A 13,192-nucleotide genomic window follows, 5' to 3' on the forward strand; every position below is an offset into this window, starting at 1 on the left:
TAAAAACAAACTCATAGAAATGAATACCATTAGTCATTATTTAAAATTGTCACTACACTTTTTAAGACCTTTTTGCCAGAGGATGTTTATACACACTGAAGAAGAACCTCCATAAAATAAGATTTCTAGTGGTGTCTGAGGATAAAGTATCATTTGTGTGAATTACCAAGTAGTAAACACTCAAGGATATATTATTCTGGCAAGTTATTTCCTTTTGTATAGAAACACTGCAGGATCTCAGATGCCTTGTAGTCATTAAAACAACATAAGTCCTCATTCCACTATGAAGACATTGAAGTACTAGTTAAAAATAATTATTTTTGTAATGCTACAAATTAAAAACGTTTGCTTTCCTTAAAAGTTCTTTATTTATTTAGAAAATATATTGGAAACAAGTCTTTGTACATAAGAATACCTGAGCAAAAATAACAAAGAAAATTTTTTTAAAATTATAGAGAAATCACACAGCGATACACACACTCACTCTGCACACACTACTCACACATACACTAGTATACAAGCTATGATTACAATTTTGTATGCATTCGCATGTGCATATGTCAAAAGACGAATCAAAAAACAACTGAGCAAGAGAGGTTAACTATTATTTTCCCAGAAATCACTGAACACATGCATCTGTAAATATCAAACCCTACTACTCTGATAAACCAGTTCTCCAAATTGAAATAATTGGGATTTCTTAATACTGACATATTCTGATAACAAATGCTAATTATGTTGAACACTATTAGGTATTGAAAATATAAAATATCATGATGTATACATTTGTCTTCAACAAAACTTATGACTTGGCCTTTTGTAACATGTTACCATTCCATTAACTTTGTTTCAGCCTGGGTGCTTACACTAGTTTTGGTAACTGGATTTTTGTCTGCTCTCTATTGCCTGAAAATCTGATTTGATGTGCTAACTTTTTCCCAAAGTGGGAAATGTTTAAATCAATAAAACTTCCTGGTATCCAGCATATGGTTGAAATAAAATCCTCTTCTGTTTAATAGTAACTTCCCTAGTTACCTACCTCCATAGATTCTCTGCTTTCCTCAGCTCCTGAGTCTGCAGTCCTGTCTTCGATGCTTATAGAGATCAACTCTGTTATCGGCTGCCAATATACCCTTATCTTCACTTGCTGTCTGCCCGACTGAATTTCCACACATTTCAGACATTTCTGTGACCACGTGTCACTTCACTCTAGGATTGTGACTGTCTGTTTTAATGTTCTAGATACCATTTCATGTTCAAGTTACTCTCATCGTATAAAAAGCCTTTCCTAACTCTGTTTTCCTGTCTAACTACTATCTATTCTCTCCCCTCTCTACATCATCCTGCCTTTCAACAAGGTAGACTACACATTCTCATCTCTATGGTAACCATATGTCCTGGGCTGGATAAGATCGTTCTGATGATATCTGTTTGCCTGCTGCAGTTGTTGCTAGCTCTCACTGTCACTTTTACACTGTTCTGATTTAGGTGGTCAATTTTATTCTCGCCCTACTCCTCAATGCACTCCATAAACCACTGTAGTGAGGGTCCTGCCCTCACTAGTATTTGGAACTTTGATCACTAAAGTCGCTAAAAATTCATATTTCCAGTGATAAACACCATTTCGGTCTTCATCCTACCGGATTCCCCTTCATTCGGCACCTTTACCATTCCCTCCTTCACAGACCTCTCATCTCCTGGAGTCCATGACTTCACATTATCCTCACGCTTCTACCCCTCTGTTCATTTGTTCTAGTTTCCCTTGACCACACTAATCCTTCCTCCTGTCTCTAAAATATTAATATTGCTCGAGACTCTTTTTGTCATCCCATCATTCTTATGCATATTTTCCTAAGATGACTCCAGCACATTCCTCATTCCCCTTACCACCCTAGGCAGAGGATTCCCGAATTAATATCCCAGCATGCTTCTCTCTTCCATCTTCCCCCCAACAAATTTTGTAAGACTATTTAACATACCTGTTCATGTCCTTTGAGTGATAATATGGTGCTGGGGTACTGATACAGTTTCATCACTAGTCTTCCTTTCTTCAGATTTAACACATTAAAAGTTGTCTTCTTACTAAAATGAAAGCATGTCATTCCTGCTTAAAATGTTTCAGTATGTTTTACATTTATTTCTGAAACACAAATTTTTATAATGGCAAGTAAGATTCTTTACTATAAAACCCTTGCTTACTTCTTCAGCCTTCTCTTATCTCCCCACATGTTTTACCTTAGATTTTGTCTGCTAATGCAGAGAACTGCTTATTTCTCACCATACACTCTGGCTTGTTACTGATCTCTATTAAGTCCTGCTATTCCTCCTTCCCGAATAGCTAGTCAAATAGCTAACACTTACTTATCCTTTAACATTAAGCCTGGACCTCACATACTCAAGAGCCATCCTGAGCTCTTCAGGATGAATTAGATGCATTTCCAAATCACCTTCTATCCAATCAACCCACAAGGTGTAATCACCCCCATGACTTTGTCCCAAAAATATTGTGCATGCATGATCATTAGCATGCTCATTATACTTTTTGTGTCTGTTTCTTTTTTAAAAAAATATATTTTTTATTGATTTCAGAGAGGAAGGTAGAGAAAGAGATAGAAACAACAAGGATGAGAGAGAATCATTGATTGGTTGCTTCCTGCCTGCACCCTAATGATGATTGAGCCCTCAACCTGGCACATGCTCTTGACCGGAATCGAACTCAGGACCCTTCAGTCCAAAGGCCCAATGCTCTATCCACTGAGCCAAACTGGCTAGGGCTCTGTGTCTGTTTTTTCAAAGAATATGAGAGTTCTTCCAGTGAGGTATCACATCTCTCTTTTCATTTTTTTTTCTTTTCCAACAGCATAGGACCTACCTTCTAATTATGAATTGAGATCAGTCTTCTATTCAGGCTAACGTATGCAATAGTGGCTCCAGCTGCAGCAGAAGCAACATAAAAATAAAATATGTTATTTCTTTCTTGAATATTATGAGAAATATAGAGAATCTGTAATATAAAAAATTCCCCCAAAGAAAATATTAAATTTGTTTCTGAAACCTCTAACTACATTTCAAGTTCTTTGGATCATGTTTCATTTAAAACTAAGAAAAATATGCAATTTTCATACATGAAGACCTGGCACAATATCAATTATGAGGACAGAATTTATAAAGTGATGATGGATTTGCACTCATGTAAGCCAATATAAAGGTAACTTGTCTTGATTTAATGTAGCCTAGAATTTAAGTTTTGGTCACATCTACAATGAATTTTGTGTTGGAAATGACTTTATATTTATTTTTCATAGTGTAACTTTCTACAAAATACTTTGTTATGCTTAAAAATGTTTTATACTGCAAGGACAAATATCAAACATTTTTAAAGATACTACTTTGGGTGAGGAATTTGGAGTTTGGATAAGGTGACTAAAATAATACATTGAAATGATTATGGCAACTTTTACTCCCTAGAAAGTAAAATGCCCTCAATTTATCAGCTATACTTCTTATTGGTTGCATGTAGTCATTTTTTCTTACAATGTTTGAAAGTAGTTTTATAATAAAGATAATTTTTTTAAATTTTTCATTTAAATTTGCATCTTGTAAGAAATCTACCATTGTCTTAGACATCATATGTGTGTGTGTGTGTGTGTGTGTGTGTGTGTGTAAAGTACACTAACTCAATATCTATCAGATACTTTGTGAAGTCTGAATTAATAAAGGAATTTTATATAATTTTCAGTGACAAACTGTCTTTTCTGTTAGAAATAAGTAAAGAGTGATTTAGATCCACATGACTATTCACTCCAATGCCTTATTATTAGTGTCTGAAGAATACCTAATATTAAAGCAATGGTATACACGCATATTTCTTTGCATTGTTTTGATCAATTATTAAAATACTAGAGGCCCGGTGCACAAAATTTGTGCACAGGGAAGGGGGGCGTCCCTCAGCCCAGCCTGCACCCTCTCCAATCCGGGACCCCTCGGGGGATGTCTGACTGCTAGTTAGGGCCTTAACTGGCAGTTGGACATCCCTCTCCCAATCCAGGACTGCTGGCTCCTAACCGCTTGCCTGCCTGCCTGCCTGCCTGATCGCCCATAACCACTTCTGCCTGCTGGCCTGATTGTTCCTAACTGCTCCCCTGCCAGCCTGATCACCCCTAACTCCTCCCCGCTGGCCTGATCTCACCCCTAAATGCTTGCTCCCCTGCTAACTGCTTGATCATCCCTAACCGCCTCTGCCTTGGCCCCCGCCACCGTGACTTTGTCCAGAAGGATGGAAAGACGTCTGGAAGATGTCCAGTCTATCTGGTCTAATTAGCATATTACCCTTTTATCAGTATAGATTTGGTAAATTCATGCCTCATTGTTTTACTAAACTATAAAATGTATATTAATTATTTAATATAAGTTGGGTATTTTAGACAGACTGAAGCAAGGAAATGGTAATTCAGCATAAAATAATTTCTTAGTAAAAATTGATTAACACCTATGAATTACTTGATTTGTATCACACTCTACCAGTTTTATTTAGCAGTGTATACGTGAATAGGTACCACCGGATAAGGAGCCCTGGGTAATTTAGGCTCCTGATACAACTTACGGATGCTGAGTGTTAGGTAAACAGTAACAAGTGAGGCTAACTGAGCACTAGAACACTTCTGTAACCCCTTGGACTACTTTAACCCTGACACCCATAACATTTTCTCCTTTAAAAGGATTGGAACAGGAAAAGGAGAGATAGTATTAGTTGTTTATTCATGAAATTTATGCTTGCTACTCACTTTAAGGAGTAGATGATTTAGGAAGTAGATGATTTCAACTTTCAGGATTATCAGTCATTTCCAATGACAACTGGATTTTTCAGTCGTTCAGGTTAAAAACCTTGGAGGCAGTCTTGATTCATTTTTTCACAAATCACTTATCTAAAACCAACTGCTCTACTTTCAGAATCAAATTTATAATCAAATTACCACATATCACCTCTACTGCTACCACTCAAGCCCAAACCAGCAAAAGCTCTTGCTTAGATTATTGCCATATCTTCTATCTCCACACTTGCCCCACCCTCTCCTGTCTTTCTTCATCACCACAGCCAGGGTTATCCTTTTAACACATAGTGTAGCTCATGACACTTCTGTGCCCAAAAGCTGTCTATCTTACTGAGTCACATAGTGACACACAAATTCCTTATAATGCTCTACAAGGCCTGTATCAGTTTTCTACTGCTGCATAAAACTTAGTGGGCTTAAAATCACACAATATTTCCTTGGGCCGGGTGTCTGGACACCAGCTTACCTGGGTTCTTTGTTTCAGATCTCACCAGGCTTGAAGAGGGCTATAGTCTCAGATCTGCTTCCAAGCTCCTGCAGGTTGTTGGCAGAGTTCACCTCTGGTTTGTTGCCCCTTGTGGACTGAGGTGGTTGTTTCCTCCTGGCTGTCAGAAGCGGGTCACTCTGAATTCCCAGAGGTCATCAGCTATTCCTTGTCATGTGACCCTATCCACAGGCCCTCTCCCAACAGAACAGCCTCTCCTCTAAGCCAACTACGAGGAGAATCTTTAGTGCAGTGGTTCTCAACTTTCCTAATGCCGCGACCCTTTAATTCAGTTCCTCATGTTGTGGTGACCCTCAACCATAAAATTATTTTCATTGCTACTTCATAACTGTAATTTTGCTACTGTTATGAATCATAATGTAAATATCTGATATGCAGGATGTATTTTCATTGTTACAAATTGAACATAATTAAAGCATAGTGATTAATCACAAAAACAATATGTAATTTTATATGTGTTTTCCGATGGTCTTAGGCGACCCCTGTGAAAGGGTCGCTCGATCCCCAACGGGGTCAGGACCCACAGGTTGAGAACCACTGCTTTAGTTTCTTTGTAATTTAACATAAATATATAATCGCACTGACAGCCCATTATCTTTGCATTTCTATAGTGAGAAGCAAGTGATGGGTCCTGCCAACACTCAAGGAGAGAGGGTTTATTCAGGACATGAATATGGAGGCCACCACAGGGTCTGTCCACCGCAAAGCCCTACACGAGATCCCCACTCACTGCTTCTCCGACTTCATCTCCCCCCACCCTTCCTCCTGCCAACTGTGCTCCAGGCAGTTTTGCCTACTTGCTGCTCCTTAACTCAACAAGCAAAGGACTGCTTCAGAGCCTTCATGCCCATGCTCCTCGCTGATGGAAAAGCTCTTTCTGAGGGAAGGGATCCACATGATGGGCACCTGTACTGCCTTTATGTGTGTCATCAAATGCAAGCTCATCGGGAAGGACAGCCCTGAGCACCCTGTAACATACAGCGCCCCCGTCCTCCACTCTGTATCCCCGAAATATGCTTCTTCAACTATGTCACCACTTGATATTTTATTTACTTTTAACTTGTTTGTTCTCTGTCTTTCTCTACAAATTCAATTCCTAGTGCCAGGAACAGAGCCTGCTGTGCATTTGTGGAGGAAGATTTCAACAAATACTAGGGTAAGTATACAATGAATAAATGGGTTATTTTCCTGCTTTTTTGAATAGGGACTGAATAGGATCAAAATAAAGATGTCATTTCTGAGAGAGAATATTGTTTCAACAAATAGTCTATAGACAAAAATCTTACCTTTAGTTATTTGATATCTGTTTGCATTGTCTGTGAGGTTTGTTTTTTTGTTTGCCATTTTCAATATACGTATATTTTTATTGACTTTAGAGGGGAAGGGAGAAGAGCGAGAAATAGAAACATCAATGATGAGAGTAAACCATCCATCGGCCGCCACCTGCACACCCCCACTGGGGATTGAGCTCGCAACCCCGGGCATGTGGTCTGTGGTTTTGATTGATACATTTAACTTTAGCTTCTATAAGTAGACTTATTCACTGTGCACATAAGCTGCTAGTAAGAGCCTTGCTGGAACGAAGGAGAGCAGGAGAACTACAGCTCTTGATGGAGACCTACTCACAAAACTTCACAGGAGTCCTTCTACAAGATAGGGATTTAACCAATCTTCACTGAAATAAATAGGACCTAAGCTAGCCTGTTATTTGCAGCTCTGCTGTCTGTGGTCTTCAGTCAGCAGGACGTGATACAAAGTGTTCACAGGTAGCTGTGGATTATTCTTACTTTTTAACACATTGATTATGAAACCATAGTTTGGTTATTAATATAGACCACTGCTTCAAAAACATTGTTATATTATTAAAAGTTTTGCTGTATTTTTTTCCATTAACTTGAATCCAATTCAAGTGGGGTTTTTTTAGTCTTAGATGTATAGCTGTTTTCATTTTCATGAAATCTGTAGCTCCTGAGAAAACACTATCATAGGCAAATATGCACATCCAAACAAATGAGACTCGGGGTTCCAAAGGGAAGGAATATTATGCTAATGAGGTAAAAAAATTCACTGTGTGCTTTGGCAATAATAAGGAATCCTGGAAGAAATAATTGGGATCAAGGTTATGAATACAGAAGAGATTAAATCAAACAATAAATTCAAGATGGGTCAAGATATTAGAATATGCTGCCAAAATATATTTCCTAGAGAAAATGAAGGTCTGTATCCATATGAAAATTAGCCATACAAAGGAATATAATAATACTAAAAAGGAGACATGATTATGAATTTGATTTAATTATAGCTTATATTGGAGACAACTTTCCATATGAGGAAAGGGGATGTGTGCTACATTTTTCTTCAGATTATTAAGAAAGGGAGAAAAGCAATTAACATTACAATAATTACAGCACAATCTTCTGATGATAGGGTTACTATAAGTAATCAACAAGACCCCTGATGTTCTGTTTAATTTAGTGCACTTCTCAAAATTGGCTTTTATGGAATAAAACCCAGTATACCATTTAAGTCTGTTCTGTGTGGGGAAAAAATAATCTAAACTTAATATTTTAAAGTTTTCACCTTGGGAAAAGGCACTGCCATATGCTGTAGAGGTTTTTTAATTATTTCAAAAATTTGAAGAAAGATTTGACAGTGCCTATCCAAAACTTTTATGTACATACCCTTACCCAACAATTATCAAAAAGTGTGATATATTACATTTTATTTCTTATAGCATTGGTTATCAGGAAAAAGATAAAATCAACTTAAATGACCATCAGTTTGGAGGTTTAATTAAATGTGATACATATAAGCTATGAAATTTTATACAATATTTCTAGCAAGAAGGTAAAATTCAATGTGCTGATATGGAAATATATTTATTATGGGGTAAAAACAAAGCATGATGCAATATAAATTTGTATAATATACTCAATCACACTTTTTAATTGATTGATTCTAGAGAGAGGGGAAGGGATTGAGCAGATTGAGAGAGGGAAAGAGAAAGAGAGAGAGAGAGAGAGAGAGAGAGAGAGAGAAACAGCTACTTGTTGTTCCACTTAGTTGTGCATTCATTTGTTGCTTCTTGTCCGTGCCCTGACCAGAGATCAAACTGGCAACCTTGGTATATGATAATAATGCTCTAACCAACTGAGCCAGAGCTAATTGTACTTCTATATATTTAAATGTATGTGCATATGTATTTTAAGATTTGTAAATCTTACAAATACATAGAATGAGCTAGAAGGGACACTATGTGCATTGTGAAGTATTGACTTCTTTAATTCAAATACTACTTTTGTGACTATAGGAAAGTTTCTTAATCTTTCTATGTTTTACGTCTCCATCTATAATATAAAATGCAAAATCTAATATAATATTAAAATAACATTTACTTCAAGGTTCATTTTGAAGATTAAATAAATTAGTGCATGTAAACCTTTATTGTAATTGTTTGTAACATTAAAAGAGGTAATAAGAATCAATCATGATTATCATCATCACCATCGTTGTATTTATCTTATCATTTTGACAAGAGGGTGTGTGTGGTCCAGCCGGCGTGGCTCAGTGGTTGAGCATCAACCTATGAACCAGGAGGTTGAGGTTCAATTCTTGGCAGGGCATGTGCCTCTATTGTGGACTTGATCCCCAGAAGGTGGTGTGTAGGAGGCAGCCAATCAATGATTCTCCCTCATCATTGATGTTTCTATCATTCTCTCCCTCTCCCTTCCTCTCTGAAATAAAAAAAGCAACAACACTATACACATTAAAAAAATAGGGTGTGTGTGTGTAATACAACATTTAAAATATTAATTAAATGGCAAACATTTTAAAACAGAATATAAACCAGGCAAAGTAAATTATTCTCTTGAAATGTACTTTGTATATGTGTTAGTTTGCCAGGGCTGCCGTAATGAGTACAGATAGTGCGGCTTAAACAACAGAAACTTATTGTCTCACTATTCTGTAACCTAAAAGTCTAAAATCAAGTTGTTGAGGGGGTTGCTTCCTTCTAAGAGTCACGAGGGAGGGATCTCTTCCTGGCTTTTCTCCTGAGCTTGTAGATGGACGCCTTCTCCCTGCGTCTTTACGTCATCTTCCTTCCGTATGTGTCTGTGTCCAAATCTCCTCTCCTTACGAGGAAACTGTCCACATTTTATAAAGGTCCACCCTCATAACTTCATCTTGCTTTAATTACCACTGTGAAGACCCTGTCTCCATAAAGATCACATTGTGAAGTGGGTTAGGACTTTCACATATGAATTGCGTGCTAAACTCTTCTTGGTCATATATATATTTTTTATTTTTATAGTTTATTTTAGAAATATTGATCACAAAATGAAAGAGGAAAGTGCTTTTACTTATCTTTGGAACTTCAGAACTTAGTGGGGGCTTAAGCACTCCCAACAGACTGTGGGGGCTTAATGAGTTTTTGTTTTTGTAACAGTTGGGACATGGTATCATATTGAAAATCTAACTTCTGTTTTTAAGAAAGGCAGCAGCTGCTTTCCTTTATTGTCCTTGGAAGACTAACATCTGTAAGCTATGATGTCTCCTCACTCTTACTAAAGAATGATGCTTAGCTCTTTTGTGTTTCTAAGACTTGAAGCCTCCTTATCGCTGAGTGGGACAGTGTGTGTGTGTGTGTGTGTGTCTAAAATATAAACAATCCATGTAGGTGTGATGGTCATATGTCCTGTTTTATAAACAATAGTACAAAATTACACCTGTTGGCTAGAAAATGATTAATAGGATCCCTTTTCACTCTCAAAAGTGTCTTGATTATGACAATGAATTATATGTCCACCCAAATTCACAGACATCCAAACCCAATTGTCTTAGAAATTAAACTGAATAGTTCTTTATGTGTCAAGGGGAGAGAAAGAAGGTAGCAAAATATGTGTTCTAAGACATTGGAGAACTGTAATTTCCCTGTTTTATAAATTATTTTATAGCCTATGAACCAAACACCTTTGTGAGGAATTATTTGGATTTAATACTGGCTCCAGCAGTTAGAAGTAATAGAGTTTAAATAAGAGGTTTAAATTCTCAGTGTCTCTGTTTCCTCTTTAGTAAAATGGGATAATTATAACATCTAAGTTAGTTGTTTTATTAATTTTTGTTTCTTTGAGATACATTTTATTTATTTGCCTCTTTTATTTATTTTTATAATTTTTAAAATATTTATTGTTGAGAGTATTACATTTGTCCTCTCTCTCTCTCTCTCTCTCTCTCTCTCTCTCAGGGAGAGGAGAGAGAGATAGAAACATCAATGATGAGAGAGAATCATTGATTGGCTGCCTCCTGCATACCCCACATTGGGAATTAAGCTCACAACCCAGGCATGTGCCCTTGACCAGAATCAAATCTGGGACCCTTCAGTCCGCAGGTCAACACTCTTTCCACTGAGTTAAACTGGCTAAGGCGCAGATTCCCTCTTTTTTTCTCCCATTGCCCCCCTCCAATGGGTTCCCACCCAGCCTCAGGCCTTTGCCACCCTATTGTCTGTGTCCATAGGTAATACATATATGCATATAAAATCTTCATTTAATCGCTTCTCCCTTCAAGATTTCCCTTGAAGAAATCTAATGAACAGAATAAACTGGTGAATAAAATAGAATAGAATCAGAGGCATGGAAATGGAACAGACTGACGATTCTCAAAGAGACAAATTTTAAATACAACAAAGATCCAGATCTTAGGTAAATTTTGATGAATATATAAATGTGTAACTTTTATCCAAATTAGTAAATAGAATAGTTCCATCAACCTAGACTGGCCCATTATGCAATCTCACAATCAATTTCCTTCCCTCATAGGCAACCAGGACCTAGATTTCTATCAACATAGAGTGTTTGCCTATTATTTACCTTAATATTAACTTCATATGGATCGTATGGTAGGAATTCTTGTGCATGGCTTATTTTGCATAACACACCGCTATTGAGATAGTTCATAGTATTTGTGGATATTCTGTTTTATAGATGATAGTTTCCCATTGTATGAATATTATAATTTGTTTTTAACATTCTCCTGTTCATAAATTTATGGGTTGTTTTCAGTTAGAGTTTTTTAAGAAAATAGAAACATTCTTATAAAAATAATTTAGTAATATTTTTATTTGTCTTGGGTAAAGTGAAATTGTTGGATCACAGGAAAGGTGCATGTTTATTTAATTTTTATATATTGCCAGTTTGAAAAGTAAATGCATTATCTTTCATTTGCATCCAAATTATATGAAAGTTCCAACTTCTCCACACCTCATCAATTTCAGTCATTCCAGAGAGTGTGTAGTGGCATTTCATCGTGATGTAATTTTCATTCCTAAGATGACTAACAATGGGAAGAAAATTTTAATGGCTGATTAGAAACAGTTCATCTTTTCCAGTGAGGAATCTGTTACAGTGGATTTGCCTTTGTGATGTTTACTTTTAGGTGTTAACTTAACTGAGCACTGAAATTGGAACAGACTGACAATTCTCAAAGAGACAAATTTTAAATGCAACAAAGTTCCAGATCTGAAATATCTGGTTAAATAGTATATCTGGGTGTGTCTGTGAGGATGTTTCCAGAAGAAATTAACATTCGAATTGGTCTGCTGAGTAAAGCAGATGATCCTCCCCAATGTGGGTGGGCATCAATTAATCTATTGAGGACCTGAAATGAACAAAAAGGCAGAGGAAGTTTGAATCTCCTCTCTGCCTGATTGCTGAGTTAAGATACTGCTCTGCTGTTCTTGGCACCCTTGGTTCTCAGGCCTTCAGACTTGAATTGGGATCTACACCAGCAGCTGGGTGGCTCTCAGAACTTCAAATTATACCACAGACTTCCTTGTGTCCCCAGGTTGCAGACCTCTCAGCATCTGTGATCATATTAGCTAATAACAAATATTAATCTCTCTCTCTGTGTCTCTCTGTCTGTCTCTCTGTCTCTCTCTCTCTTTTCATATATATATTAGAGGCCTGGTGCATGAAATTCGAGTGTGTGGGGGGGGTGGTCCCTCAGCCCAGTCTGCACCCTCTCCACTCCGGGACATCCCTCTCACAATCCAGAATCCCTGGCTTCTAACTGCTCACCTGCCTGCATGCCCGGTCACCCCTAACAGCCCTCCCCTGCTGGCCTGGTCACCCCTAACTACCCTACACTGCCAGCCTGGTTGCCCCTAACTGCTCTCCCCTGCTGGCTTAGTCACCCCTATCCACCTCTGCCTCAGCCCTGCCACTGTGGCTTTGTCCAGAAGGATGTCTGGAAGAATGTCCAGAAGACGTCTGGTCTAATTAGCATATTACCCTTTTATAAGTATACTAGAGGCCCGGTGCACAAAAATTTGTGCACTCAGGGGGGAGAGGGGGTCTCTCAGCCCGGCCTGTGCCCTCTCGAGGTCTGGGACTGCTCGGGAGATAATGACCTGCTGGCTTAGGCCTGCTCCCGGGTGGCAGAGGGCAGGCCCAATCCCTAGGTACAGCCCCTGGTCGGGCTCAGAGCAGGGCCGACTGGGGAGCTGGGGCGCCACCCCCTGTCATGCACAGAGCAGGGCGGATCAGGAGGTTACACTGCCACCCCTAGTCACGCTCAGGATAGGGCCTATTGGGGGGTTGGGGTACCGCCCCCTGTCACACTCAAAGCAGGGTCGATAGAGAGGTTACAGCGCCACCCCCTGTCACGCACAGAGCAGGGCCGATCAGGGGGTTGGGGTGCTGCCCCCTATCATGCACAGAGCAGGGCCCATCAGGGGGGTTGGGGCTCTGTACCCTGTCACACACAGAGCAGAGCCGATCCGGGGGTTGAGGAGCTCCCCCCTGTCACACACAGAGCAGGGCCCATCAGGGGGTTGGGGAGCTCCCCCCTGTCACTC

At 38.6% G+C, this 13,192-nt stretch overlaps 1 long non-coding RNA gene across 2 annotated transcripts in view; it reads right to left on the reverse strand.

Moving 5' to 3' along the window:
- Positions 1–1,985: 1,985 nt before the first annotated feature.
- The window catches only part of LOC102264143, a 39,168-nt gene continuing 27,961 nt past the window's right edge, over positions 1,986–13,192 (reverse strand). Inside the window, exons 1-3 of one of the 2 annotated variants that reach the window (XR_313930.1) lie at positions 5,299–5,377; positions 2,873–2,934; positions 1,986–2,082 (exon numbers count right to left, since the gene is read on the reverse strand). This is a non-coding gene — a long non-coding RNA (uncharacterized LOC102264143). Of the gene's footprint in view, positions 2,083–2,872; positions 2,935–5,298; positions 5,378–13,192 lie in introns of those variants that run through there. The other variant, XR_001363277.1, reaches the window with a different exon arrangement.

Source organism: Myotis brandtii, unplaced genomic scaffold, assembly GCF_000412655.1.
Source record: "Myotis brandtii unplaced genomic scaffold, ASM41265v1 scaffold37, whole genome shotgun sequence".
Lineage (NCBI taxonomy): Eukaryota > Metazoa > Chordata > Mammalia > Chiroptera > Vespertilionidae > Myotis > Myotis brandtii.